Below are 14626 nucleotides of genomic sequence, written 5' to 3' on the forward strand. Positions count from 1 at the left end.
TTTTTTTTGAGATGGAGTCTTGCTCTGTTCCCCAGGCTGGAGTGCGATGTGATCTCGGCTCACTGCAAGCTCCGCCTCCCAGGTTCAAGCAATTCTCTTGCCTCAGCCTCCTGAGTAGCTGGGATTACAGGAACCCGCCATCATGCCCCAGTAATTTTTGTATTTTTGTAGAGATGGGGTTTCACCATGTTGGCCAGGCTGGTCTCGAACTCCTGACATCAGATGATTCACCCACCTCGGCCTCCCAAAGTGCTGGGATTACAGGCGTGAGCCATCGCTCCCAGCCTTTCTTCTATTTTAATGCAGGTGATTACAGCTATACATTTTTCTTAAGCACTGCTTTCACTGCATCCCACAAGTTTCAGTATGTTGTGTTTTTATTTTGATTTGTCTCAAAATATTTTCTAATTTCCATTGTGATTTCGTCTTTAATTCATTGGTTATTTATGAGTGTATTATTTAAATTCCACGTATTTGTGAATTTCTGAATTTTTTTTTGTTATTGATTTCTAATTTAATTCCACTGTGGTTAGAAGATGTATTTTGTGTATCTCAGTTCTTTTAAATTTATTGTGTCTTGTGTTATGGCCCAGCATATGGTTTATCATGGTGAATATTCCATTTACATTTAAATAGAATGCATAGTCTACTATTGTTAAGGGGAATGTTCTGTAGATGTTAAGTCTAGTTGGTTTATGGTACTGTTCAAATTTTTTATACCTTGTTGATTTTCTGCCTTGTTGTTTCAGATAATTTTTGGCACTCTAACGCTACCTTGAAAATCCACCCCCGGCCGGGTGTGGTGGCTCATGCCTGTAATCCCAGCATTTTGGGAGGCCAAGGCGGGTGGATCACAAGGTCAGGAGTTCAAGACCAGCCTGGCCAACATGGTGAAACCCCGTCTCTACGAAAAATACAAAAATTAGCTGGGCGAGGTGGCACGTGCCTGTAATCCAGCTATTAGGGAGGGTGAAGCAAGAGAATTGCTTGAACCAGGACCAGGGAGGCAGAGGTTGCAGTGAGCCGAGATCAGGCCACTGCACTCCAGCCTAGGCTACAGAGCACGACTCCGTCTGAAAAAATAAAAAAAAAAAAAAAAAACCACCCCCACTCACGCCTGTAATCCCAGCACCTTGGAAGGCTGAGGTGAGTGGAACATGAGGTCAGGAGTTTTAGACTAGCCTGGCCAGCATGGTGAAACTCCGTCTACCAAAAATACGAAAAATTAGCCAGTCATAGTGGCAGGTGCCTGTAATCCTAGCTACTCAGGAGGCTGAGGCAGGAGAATCACTTGAACCCAGGAGACAGAGGTTGCAGTAAGTTGAGATCATGCCATTGCACTCCAGCCTGGGCAATAGAGCAAGACTGTCTCAAAAAAAAAAAAAAAAAAAAAAAAAAAAGAAAGGCCACTCCCAAACCTCAGTTGGCATACAACAATCCACATTTAGCTCACAAGTCTGTGGGGTTCAGCTAATCTGGGTTGGGCTTCCTTATGTGTCTGCAATTAACTGTGGGTTGGCTAAAGGCTCAGCTGATATTAACTAGGCTTGCTCACATGCCTGAGGTTCAGCTGGCTGTAGACTGATATAAGATGGCCTCAGCTGGAACAATTGGACATTTATTGTGTCGAGGTAGTTTCCTTCTAATCCTAGTTTGATGAGGTTTTTTGTTTGCTTGTTTGTTTTTTAGATGGAGTCTTGCTCTGTCTCCCAGGCTGGAGTGCAGTGGCATGATCTCGGCTCAGTGCAACCTCCACCTCACAGGTTCAAGCGATTCTCCTGCCTCAGCCTCCCAGTAGCTGGGATTATAGGTGCACAACACCCCACCCAGCTAATTTTTGTATTTTTAGTAGAGACAGGGGTTTGCCATGTTGGCCAGTCTGGTGATGATCAGGTGATCTGCCCATCTCAGCCTCCCAAAGTGCTGGGATTACAGGTGTGAGCCACCGCACCTGACTGAGATCTTTCATTTGATTGTTTTTTATCATGAAAGGGTGTTGAATTTCAATGCCTTTTCTGCATTGAGATAATCATGTGATTTTTGTTTCCTTTATTCTGTTAATGTGATGTGTTGCATTAATCCATTTTTGTATGTTGAAGTAGCTTTGCAACCTAGGAATCGATCCCACTTTGTCATGGTGTGTAATCCTTTTAATATACTGCTGTATTCAGTTTGCTAGGATTTTGCTTAAAATTTTGCAGCAATGTTCATAAGGGATATTATAATGTAGTTTTTCTTTTTTGTAGTGTCTTTGTTTGCCTTTGAAATCAGGGTAATGCTGGTCTCATATGTCGAATTAGGAAGCTTTCCCTCCTCTTCGATTATTTGGAAAAGTCTAATAAGGTCAGCATTAGTTCTTCTTTAAACGCTTGATAGAATTTATTAGCGAAGCCATGAAGTCCAGTGCTTTTCTTTGTTGGGAAATTTTTTAAATTACTGCTCTAATTTCCTTACTAGTTATAGATATATTCAGATTTTTATTTCTTCATGATTTAGTCTTGGTAGGTTTTATGTTCCTAAGAGTTTTCCCATTTCATCTTGATTATCCAATTTGTTGGCATACAATTGTTCTTATAACCCTTCTTATTTCCATGGAATCAGAACTAATGTCCCCACTTTCATTTCTGATTTTAGTATTTTGTCTTTTCTGTTTTTTCCTTAGTCCATCTCACTAAAGGCTTGTCAACTTTGTTGATCTTTTCAAAGAAACAATTTTTGATTTTATTGATTTTTCTCTACTGTTTTTTTCTATTCCCTGTTCTGTTTATTGCTCTAATCTCTATTATTTCCTCCCTTCTGGCAGCTTGGGGTCTCGTTTGTTCTCCTTTTTCTAGTTTCTTAAGCTGTAAAATTAGGTCGCTGACTTGCTATCTTTTTTGTTTTTTTGATGTAAGCATTTACAGCTCTACATTGCTCCCTCAGCACTGCTTTTGCTGCATTCCATAAGTTTTGGTATGTTGGGATTTTGTTTCTGTTTGTCTCTAGGGATTTTCTGGTGTTTCATATAATTTATTCTTCCATCTAATGGTTGTTTAGAGTGTCTGTTTAATTTCCACAAATTTGCAAATTTTCCGGTTTTACATCTGTTACTGATTTATCCTGTCATAGTTGGAGAAGATACTTTGTTATAATATATATGTTTTAAAATCTATTGAGATTTTTTGGCCAAACATATGGTCTATCCTGGCAAATGTCCCATGTACGCTTCCAAAGGTTTGCATATGTTCTTGTTGGGTAACGTGTTCTTTATGTCTCTTAGATCTAGTTGCTTTATTATGTTGTTTAAGTCTTACTTATCTTCTCTCTGGTTGGCCTAGACATTATTGAGAGTGGGGTATTGAAGTCCAACTACTATTGTTGAACTGTCTATTTCTTCTTTCAGTTTTTGCTTCATATATCTTGATGGTCTGTCATTGGGTGCATAAGTGTTATGTTTTCTTGCTGTTTTGAACCTTTTATTAATAAATTAATGATAGTATAGTATAGCATACTATAGTAATTATTTTTCTTTGTCTCTTGTAAGCATTTCATAATTTGAAGTCTGTTTTTACCTAATGTTAGTATAACCACCCTTGCTCCCTTTTGGTTACTATTTGTGTGAAATATCTTTTTCCATCCTTTCACTTTCATTCTGCTTGTGTCTTTGAATCCAAAGTAAGCCTCCTGCAGACAGCATAGTTGGACCATCTGTTTTTATTCATTCTGTCAATCTCTGTCTTTTGATTGGAGATTTTAATCCAACTCACATTTAAAGTAATTACTGATTTGGAGGACTCAGCTCTGACCTTTCGCTATTTGTTTTCCACATGCCTTATAGCTTTTTTGTTCCTCATTTCCCGCCTTGCTATCTTCTTTTTTATTTAATTTTTGTAGTGAAATTTTAAAATTTATTCCTAACTTCCTTTTGCATATATTCTGTATCTGTTGTTTTTGTTTTTTGGTAGCTACCATGGGGATTACATTTGACACTCCAACATTATAATGCTCTAATTTGAATTTATACAGCTTAACTTTAGTAACATACAAAACCTCTGCTTCTTTACCATTCTGTCCTCACCCCTTTCGGTTGGTGATGTCACAGAATTGTGTCTTTATACATTGTGTGCATAATATAAAACCTAATGTTACAATTATTTTAAATTTATTAGTCTCTTACATTATGCAGAAAACAAAATGTGGAGTATAAACCAAAGTTATAATAACATTTAGACTAATAATTTCTTTAAAAAGTATTCATTTCTTAAATCATGTAGAAAATAAAAAGTGGAGTTATAAACCATTTTTACAATAATACTGGATTTTATTTCTTATGTGTTTGCCTTTATTGAAATCTTATTTCTTCATACAGCTTTGAGTTACTGTCTAGTGTCCTTTCATTTCACTTTGCAGCACTCCCTTGAGCATTTCTTGTAGGGTGGATCTACTGGTAACAAACTTTCTTAGCTTTGTTTGTCTTGAGATGTCTTAGTTTCTTCTTCACTTTTGAAGGATGAATTTGCTGGGTGTAAGATTCCTGGTTAACAGATTTTTTTTTGTTTTCTTTTAGCACTTCATACATATTGACCAGCGGCTTCCTGGACTCCAAAGTTTCTCATGAGAAATTTGTTGATCATCTTAACGAGGATCCCTTGTGTCTGACAAGTTGCTTTTCTCTTTCTGCTTTCAAGATTCTCTCTGTCTTTCAAAAGTTTGATTATAATGTGTCTCGGTGTGGGTCTCATTAGTTTATTTTACTTCTTGGGTGTCTATATTCATGTCTTTTATCAAATTTATCATGTGTATATATTTGTGTAACCACCACCAAAGTCAAGATAAAGAATAGCTTCATCATTGCAAGGCTCCCTTGTGCTACCCCTTTATAGCCATATCCCCTCTCCCTTCTTGACATTCCATTATTCATTCCTAATTCTTGACAACCATTAACGTGTTCTCCATCTCTATAATTTTGTTATTTAAAGAATGTTTTATAAATGAAATAATACTGTATGTAGCCTTAGAGATAGACTTTTTTTTTTCCACTCAGCATCAAGGTTGTTACATGTATTAATAGCCATTCTTTTTTATTACTGAATCCTATTCCATGGTATGGATATGCCAGTTTGCCTAACCACTTGCCCATTGAAGGATACCTGGGCTATTTTCAGTTTTGAGATATTATGAATAAAGCAGCTATAAACATCTGGGCATAGGTTTTGTGTGACTGTAACTTTTCATATCTCTGAAATAAATGCCCAAGAATGTAATTGCTGATTTTATTCCTTTTTAGAGAGTATCTTGGATCATCTTGGCTCTTTGCTCTTTCACATATATTTTAGAATTGCCTTGTCAAAATTGTGAAAAACATTTTAGAGTTTTGATAGAAATGGCATTGAATCTATGAGTCATTTGGGTGAGAATTTAGGATATTGAGACTTTCTAGCCATTGGTATAATATTTCTCTCTTTTTACTTAATTCTTCTTAATGTATTTCAATAAAGTGTTATGATATTCTTTGCATCAGTACTGCAAAAATTCTTCTTAATGTATTTCAATAAAGTGTTACTGTAGAACATGGCCAGCTGTGGAGGAAGAAGGGAACTTGGAGAAGCATGCACTGGCTCTTAAGCTTCTAGCTGGGAGTCTGTCACTTCTGCTCACTCTGCATTGGCTAAAGCAAGTCTAAGGCTAACACTTGTCATATCACGTCTCTCTCTCTCTCTTTCTGTGTGTGTGTGTGTGTCTGTTTCTGTCTCTGTCTCTCTCTCTCTCCACACATACACCCTCTCCAAGCATCTTGGGAGCCCTAAGCCAACATAGAAGAAGTCTAACTACGCTGAAGCCACCGTGCTAGAGAGATCACGTGTAAAGACCTCACAGAGACAGTGAGAGATGCCTCCAAAACTGAGCTGGCAAGTATTCCCTCTTTTTCTATCATCCATTAAAAACTCCTATAAGATTGGAATGATCTTCTCCTTGAACATTTTATATAACTCACCTGGAAAATATCTGGGCTTGGTATTTTCTTTGTGGGAACACTGTAAGTACTGGTTGAATTTCTTTAATTATTATACAACTATTCTGTCTTTCTAGTCTTGAATCTGTTTTGGTAAATTATATTTTCTAGGAAATTTTTCATTTCATCTAAGTTTTGAATTATTGGCATTGTTTATCCTTTTATGTTTAAATGTTCACTATACCCATAGTTAAGCATTTTATCTCCTTTTTCATTTTCAGTATTGCTTACTTGTGCAGGCTCGCTCTCGCTCTCTCTCTCTCTCTCTCTCTCTCTCTCTCTCTGTCTCTCTTAAATTTTTCCAGAAGTCTTTCAATTTTCAAAGAATCAACTTTGGCTTTGTTGATCCTCTGTTTTCATTTTGTTACTTTCTCTACTTATTGTTATTATTCCCACTACTTTCCTTATGTTTATTCTGCTGTTCTTTTCCTGATTTCCCAAGTTGAAGATTTAGTGCATTATTTTTATCCTATCTACTTTCAAAATTATAAGCACTTAAAATTATTTGTTTCCAACCTTTCTGGTATTAAAGTTTTAATTTCAGCAATTTTGTTTTTTATTTCTAGAATTTATGCTTTACATTTTTTCATAGAAAGGTGATTTTTATAGTCTTTTGCTCCTTCACATGTTTTTAAATCTTTTTAAGAAACCTGTCTGTCCCTTATTTGTTTTACTTCATATGGCCAGGTCAAGGCTGAGGTCTTTGCGAGTCTGATTTTGTTGTTGATTTCTATGCTGACTTTCTCATATGGTGTCTTTTCCTCATTCATATCCTGTGATTTTCATGTGATCTCATGTCTGTTGGAACTGTACCTGTGAATAATCTTTACATTAAAAGTTATTCCATTAGAAAGGATTTGTTTTTCCTCTGCTAAGTGCATTTGGGACACATCAAACTTGGGACCACTTTACATTCTTGTCTTGGAATTGTTTTGACCAAGCAGGTAGCATGCATTTTGGTGCCAATGCTTTGTGAGGACCAACTTGATATGAGTTATTTTGGGGGAGATTTTATTTCACTTTATTCAGAGCTATGCCCTTCTCCTTTTTGAGACAGGTTTTTCTTTCTAGTTCATTCTTTCACTGAGAGACTAGCCCTTTGGGGGTCCTGACTTTATGGAAGGTTTTACAACCAATTCTCCAGCTTGCAAGGGCACTAAGCTTTGCGGCTTATTTTACAGTGTAGTTGATAGTGATAGGTTACCACATAAGACGCCCATTGGAAAGCTGCTCGACTCAGTGCTCATTCACCCACTGGATTTGTGCTGTTGATTTATTTTGGACTCTGAGGAATTCCCTTACTTTCTTGCCAGCTCAGCTATGCATAAAAAGAGATTTTTAAAAAGATTTTATTCAGTACTTTAAGGAGTTTTTTTAGTAGGAGGGTTTTTTGTTTTGTTATGTTTTTAATGATAACTTGTCTTCTATGTTGCCAGAATGGAAGTCCCATTTATTCTTCAACCCACTCCAGTCTAGTTTCCGTCTCTACCACTTCATTCAAACTGCTCTTGTTGAAGCTATCAACCATCTCCATGTTGCCATATTCAGTGAACCTTTCAGTGTCTTTGCCTTACTTAACCTATTAGCAGTATTCAGCACGTTTTATCACACCCCTTTTCTTGAGACATTCAGCAAGTGTTTACAAATGATATTAACATTCTCTTTATGGCTTCAAAACATATTGTTTGTTTCATTGCATCATGATGCGTCAACACTGGTACTGAGTACATATGTATACTAAGTATTTATTTAATAACATTAGAATCAATATAATTCACAGTAAAAGTATTTTCAAAATCTTTAGGCTCCTTATGTGACATCTGACATTTATGCATAGAAAATGAGATCAAAGCAATATACTGAGGTTAGAATAAATATATAAATAACTTTTGGTTTTCTATGAACATATCTATTCTGTGAATATAATATTCACGGAATATTATGATGTAATAACTGTTATATAATATTATGATATAATACCTCTCCTTATAGTAATAATCACCGTGAACCATCAGTAAGTATTAATATATCATAACTAGAAAAAGGTAAGTTTTTGGTAAGGATATCAATTAATAAGCATGGCTACCCACTGCAGATAATAAACTTAAAATTCTTTAGGTTGGCATTCAGGTCTTAACTTATTCCTCCAGCCCTATTACTTCTGAGAAAAGTTTACCTTTCCCAGCAATACGGTCTAGTTCTACTCTGAATATGCTTATCTGCTTAAAAAAAAAATTTATAGAGACAAGGGCTGACTATGTCACCCAGAGGGCAGATCACCTGAGGTCAGTGGAGTGTGGTGGCACAATTATAGCTCACTGTAGCCTTGAACTCCTAGGCTCAAGCAAGCCTCCTGCCTCAGTCTCCCAAAGCACTGGGATTACAAGAGTGAGCCACCATGCCTGGCTTGCTAATTTACTTTTCTACCTATGCATCTTTATTTATGTGCTTCCTTTCCATATTCCCCTCTACTTTTCTTTAATTCTGCCCAATTTTTCATTCTTTCAAATTGTACCTATTAAATTTCTCCACCATCAGGAAACCGTCCAGGCCATATTAATAATCACAGGAAGCTCCTGACCTAGCTCCTAATGGTCCCCACCTCTGGTATTAGTGCCCTTGTATAATCCTCTCCCCTGAGTGTGGGCTGGACCTAGTGACTTGCTTCTACAAGCAAATAGAATACAACAGAAGTAATAAGATGTCACTTCCACGACTCTATCTTGCTGGTACTCTCTATCTTGCTGGCATTCTCGCCCCTTTTGCTCACTTTGATACTGTGAGATGCTTCACAGACTTACCTGACTAGGACCTGCAGGAGGCCTCAGTACAACAACTCATGGGAACTGAATCCTACGAATTACCATGCAAATGAGCATGAACACAGATCCTTTCCAGTTGGGTCTTCCGATGAGATCGCTGCCTCAGCCAACACCTTGACTGCAGCCTTGTGAAAGACTCTGAAGCAGAACACCCAGTTAAGCCATGCCTGAATTCTTGACCCACAGAAACTGTGAGGTAATATGTATACATTATTTTTAGCCACTACACAGCCACAGATAATGAGAACACCAACGTATATTGAGCATCCCTTCTTTCAAACTCTAAGAACTTATTATTTCTACTGTTTGTTATTATTACAAAGATATACATGTGCATGGTGAAAAATTCAAACAGTACAAATGGTATAAAGTGAACGGTAAAAGTCTTCCCTCAACTTCTTCCTGCCCACCCCCTAAAATAGGTGTTATCAATCATTTCATAGATATCCTTCAGAAGTGTTTTAACACAAGTAGGATCACACTCTACATACTGTCTTACAATTTGTTTCACTTAATACTTTATCTTTCCATATAGATCTATAACACTTTTTGAATTACAAATTATATTCATTGCTTTTTTCTGCTTATGAAAATGATACATGGTCTTGTTAGAAAATTTGATATACACAGAAAAGCATTAAAAAATTTTGCCTCTACTTCTACCATCCAGAGATGATAAGTTTTAGAAGTATGGAACTGAATGTCTGTTTTGATCTGTCTCCTGCCCCTTCAGGTCCCTCTTCTTGCAGTAGAATCCCTCTTCCTTGTGAGAACTCATCCAGTAGGGTCAGTTTGGGCTGACCCCCCAACTACACACTTCCAGGGGTGGGTCCATGACCCGGGTCTGGCCAATAAGAACCCTCTCCCACTCTTCTGCCACCCAATTGGTTCAGGGCATGCAACTCAATGAGCAGGGGACCAATCAGAGTCCTCTCTAGCTTTTGCAGGGGGAGCTAAAGAAAAAGATGGATTCTTCCTTTGGGCTGTGAAACTAAGTGGTGTGAGACTAGGCCTCCTAGAGACCCTCTCATCACCATCTGGTGAGTGGATGTTGGGAGAATGATGCCAAGGAGAGATAAATAAAACTGTAAAAAGGGCTGGGTGCAGTGGCTCATGCCTGTAATCGCAGCACTTTGGGAGGCCGAGGCAGGCAGATCACCTGAGGTCAGGAGTTTGAGACCAGCCTGACCAACATGGCGAAACACCGTCTCTACTAAAAATACAAAAATTAGCTGAATATAGTGGTGCATGCCTGTAATCCCAGCTACTCGGGAGGCTGAGGCAGGAGAATTGCTTGAGCCAGGGAGGTGGAGATTGCCGTGAGCTGAGATTGCACCACTGCACTCCAGCCTGGGTGACAGAGCAAGACTCTGTCTCAAAAATAATAAATAAATAAATAAGTAAATTAAATAAATAAATAAAAATAAAAAGGAGAACAAACATCTTTTAAAAAGTAAACCTGGCCAGGCGCGGTGGCTCACGCCTATAATCCCAGCACTTTGGGAGGCCGAGGCGGGTGGATCACGAGGTCAAGAGATCGAGACCATCCTGGTCAACATGGTGAAACCCCGTCTCTACTAAAAATAGAAAAATTAGCTGAGCATGGTGGCGCATGCCTGTAGTCCCAGCTACTCGGGAGGCTGAGGCAGGAGAATTGCTTGAACCAGGAGGCGGAGGTTGCGGTGAGCTGAGATCGCGCCATTGCACTCCAGCCTGGGTAACAAGAGTGAAACTCCATCTCAAAAAAAAAAAAAAAAGTAAACCTTAAGCCTCCATTTAGGGCCATTCTTTAAATTATTTGGGGAAGAAATTAGTAGTGAAGACTGATCTGTAAGCGAAATGTCCTTTTATATGAAGAAACCCATGTTTTAGGAAAAATAAAAACATCTAATGCGGAGAAATATGATAGCTATTGTCTATTTTAGGTTTGATGTGAACGTACTTAATGCAAATGGTTCTAATGCATCATTAAAGTATTCCCTTATCACTCTTGTATTTAGCCAGAGTAGATTAAAGCCAGTTGTTATTTTGTTCTTGGTTTCCAGTTTCTTTTAATGTCCCAAAGGTAAAAAATATAACTCTTCTTAGAGTATCTGGAAAAAGATTTAAGTTAATTTGGTTGCTGGCAGCAGATATTCCCCAGTGCATTTTTATTCCAGGAGAAACCATTTAGTCTACATTCTACTAGAAGTAATGTAGTTATCACAGGGAAGAACCTATTTCACCTAATGGCATATTTAATAAATGGCAAATTTAATAAAAGTGAAGCATACTTTATATAACTGCCTTCCCATCTCAAGAATCAAGGATGTTCTGCAATGGAAGTTTGACCTGTTCACAGTTTCAAAAACTTCTTAAAGATCAATCCCGATCTGAGCAGTTGTACATGGCTTTAGGGAGGTCAGCCAAGTCCCTGCTCAGTGAATGTTATTGGTCATCAGAAATGCCGGGTGAGGAAAAATTCCTCGTACTCACATCTCTTGTGGATTAGCTATCTTGAGAATCCCTTTCACCAGGCACTTTCCCATGACTTCATAATAAATGGGTAAAACACTGAATTATATTAGCATAAAAATTGTAGGTATACTTCAATCTGCCTTTCAGTTTATTTCTTGTCCCCTACCCCTTGCTAACATTTATGTCCAATTTTCAAGCTGGCAAGAGATCTTGAGTAGCTGAAAATAGATTTCTTTTTCTTTCTTTTTTTTTTTTCAGACAGGGTCTCACTCTGTTGCCCAGGCTGGAGTCCAGTGGCGCAATCTCAGCTCACTGCAACCTCCACCTACCCGGCTCAAGCAATTCTCCTACCTCAGCCCCCCAAGTAGTTGGGATTACAGTCACTTGCCACCACGCCCGGCTAATTTTTGTATTTTTAGTAGAGATGGTGTTTCACCATGTTGGTCAGGTTGGTCTTGAAGTCCTGACCTCAGGTGATCTGCCTGCCTCAGCCTCCCAAAGTGCTGGGACCACAGGTGTGAGCCATAGATTTCTAAATGACACACAAAACTAAAAGGCAGTTTGGAGTTGCCACGGGTCTGGTGGCCTAAAATCAGGCCTTTGAGCCCTGACTCTCCTGGGTGACATCTTTATGATCCTTCTAGGTCATGCCCTGAAACCACCTGAACTTCAGTTTCCCCATCTACAAACAGGGCTAGTAATATCCTTCTTGCTTTCTTCATAGCATTGTTGTGAAGATTAAATAAATAGAAAGGGGCTTTGGAAACAGAAAAGGGTGAGATAAAAATGTTGCTTATTACCCACATAGCATTCTGAACTATTTCTGAAAATTTCCTTTATTCTTTAGAATTTGTATAAGTCTCAGTTACTTCTGTGCAAATTTAGTAGAGCAGCTTCCCTACTTAGTTTCTAAGTAAACAACGAGAACAACAAATGTACAATTTTAGATATCTAAGGGTAATGCGTTTCCCTTATGCGTTTGGGACTCTGTTTTAAGCCAAAGGCCTTCCTTGTTGCCTGCCGCTCATGACAAGCTACATGTTCACAAAGCACACCGCTTCCTGGACAGAATATTTCAGCGATCTGCTATTTTTCCTGGGTGTTGGCATTTTCTTCTCAGCCCACCTTGGAGTTTGAGATCGGTGCTTCCCTGGGCACGGATTACAGCTTTGGCATCTGCTAGGGGCTCGAGTTGTGGTCCTGCTGTCTTTGAGGAAAGGAGCCAGGGAACCAGCTCAATTTGTTATTCGGCCATTTGGCTGCTGCCCTAGCTGGTATGGTTCTTTTATTATGTGCTGGAGTCCCAAAGTGGCTGGGCATTTGGCCCGAAGATAAAACAGGCCATTTTGTTAATAGTTATGTTTCAGTCCATCAGCTTGGGAAGGAGAATTAAGGCTTCAAGATGCCATTACAATAGCAAATCAACATTTGTTATATATAGGAATAATATAATTTCTTCACAGCACTCTGTGAAGAAAATTGTAAAACTATTCAATGACAATTTTTTTTTTTTGAGACAGAGTCTCACCCTGTCGCCCAGGCTGGAGTACAGTGGTGTGATCTCTGCTCACTGCAACCTCTGCCTCCCGGGCTCAAGCGATTCTCCTGCCTCACCCTCCCGAGTAGCTGGGACTATAGGCTCATACCACTATGCCTGGCTTATTTTTCTATTTTTAGTAGAGACAGGGTTTCACCATATTGTCACTGGTCTTGAACTCCTGACCTCATGATCCGCCCACCTTGGCCTCCCAAAGTGCTGGGATTACAGGCATGAGCCACAGTTCCCAGACCTCAATGACAATTTTTTAAAAAACTTTAAAAAAAGATGAAACATGTTCATGGATAAGATGATTCACTCTCATGTCAGTTGCAATCCCAGTGAAATTTCTTTCTCCCTCTCTCGGCTCCTACTTCTAATCAAAACGCTAAAGTCCTGTTGGTTCTGCTTCATTTTTTTCCGTCAGCCCACTTATCTCCCATTCTAATCTATTTTGAGTCAGGCTTATTTATTTTTGAATTACAGAGTCTAATTTCCTTAGACTCATGTTTATTTATTTTTGAATTACTGAATCAGCCCATAACCCATCTTTCCTACCCATCGTTCCACCACTGCAGCTAGCTTTAACTTTTGAAATGCTCATCTGAGCACACGTCACTTCCTGTCCACCACCCTCCAGTGACTTGGCATCACCCTTGGAATACAGCCCAAATTCCACAGCAAGAGATCCCAGGCCTCTCCTCAGAGCCCTCTCTGCTTCCACTGCAGCTCTCCCCATAGTGAAGTACTTTAGTTCCCTGGGAGGACCCTGCTCCTTTTGCTAGGAACACTTCTTCCTGCCTGTAGGTAAACAGCCTGTTGCATGGCAAGAGCAACAGTGAAATTGGAGGTGGGACTTGACTTGGGAGTTGGGGCTCAGACACCAGACCAAATCCAGGACACTAAAACAGGGCGGGACAGAAGCAATTTCCCACAAGACACGCCCATCAGTGTGCCACATCAGTCTACCAATGCCATGGCAGCACCTAGAAGTTACTGCCCTTTCCATGGCAATGACCCAATGACCTGGAAGTCACCTTTTCTTAGAAATTTGTGCATAAACCACTCCTTAATTTGCATACAATTAAAAGTGGGTATAAATGCCACTGCTGAACTGCCTCTGAGGAGCTTTTTGGGCCCACTGTCTATAGGGTGTCCCTGCTTTGCCAGGAGCAGTCCCTGTGCTGCTGCTGTACACGGCACTTCAATAAAAGTTGCTGTTTAACACCACAGGCTCATGCTTGAATTCCTTCCTTGGTAAAGCCAAGAACCCTCCAGGGCTAAGCTCCAATTTCAAAGCTCTCCTGTCCAGCATCAATCCCATCTTGAACTGCTCTGATGACTGTGTGACTCTTGCATGCCAAGGTGTTCTGCAGCAGTGTTTTTAAGTGATGCCTGTAACGTAGATAACCCCTCATAAAATGCTTACCTGAGCTCCCCAGTGGTCATGAATTTCAGCAAGAAAGTCTGAGATGTGACCAGCTGAACATGTCTTTATCCTGAAAGCTTGCTATGCAAAAGATACTTTTTGGAGGGCCTATGTGAGGATCCACCATCTTGTAGCCACCTGAGACATGGCTTCAGTTCATAAGTTCCTATTAAATATTTCTTTCAGAGAAACTGAATTTGTTAGCCTCTTTCTTCAGAGGCTGTCACCACCCTTGGCCTTTGGCAGCAGATTCACTCACCACAGAACACTGCCCCAGTCTACCCCATCTGTTCACTTCTTGCCTTTGTCATGTCTTGCTAATTATTCAGAATTATTCAGAACTACACTTGGCTTTAATCTCCGCGGATCTTCCAAGACTCAATTAGATG

This window comes from Aotus nancymaae, unplaced genomic scaffold (assembly GCF_030222135.1).
Source record: "Aotus nancymaae isolate 86718 unplaced genomic scaffold, 86718_ANA_hifiasm-v0.15.2.pri h1tg000108l, whole genome shotgun sequence".
Taxonomy (NCBI): domain Eukaryota; kingdom Metazoa; phylum Chordata; class Mammalia; order Primates; family Aotidae; genus Aotus; species Aotus nancymaae.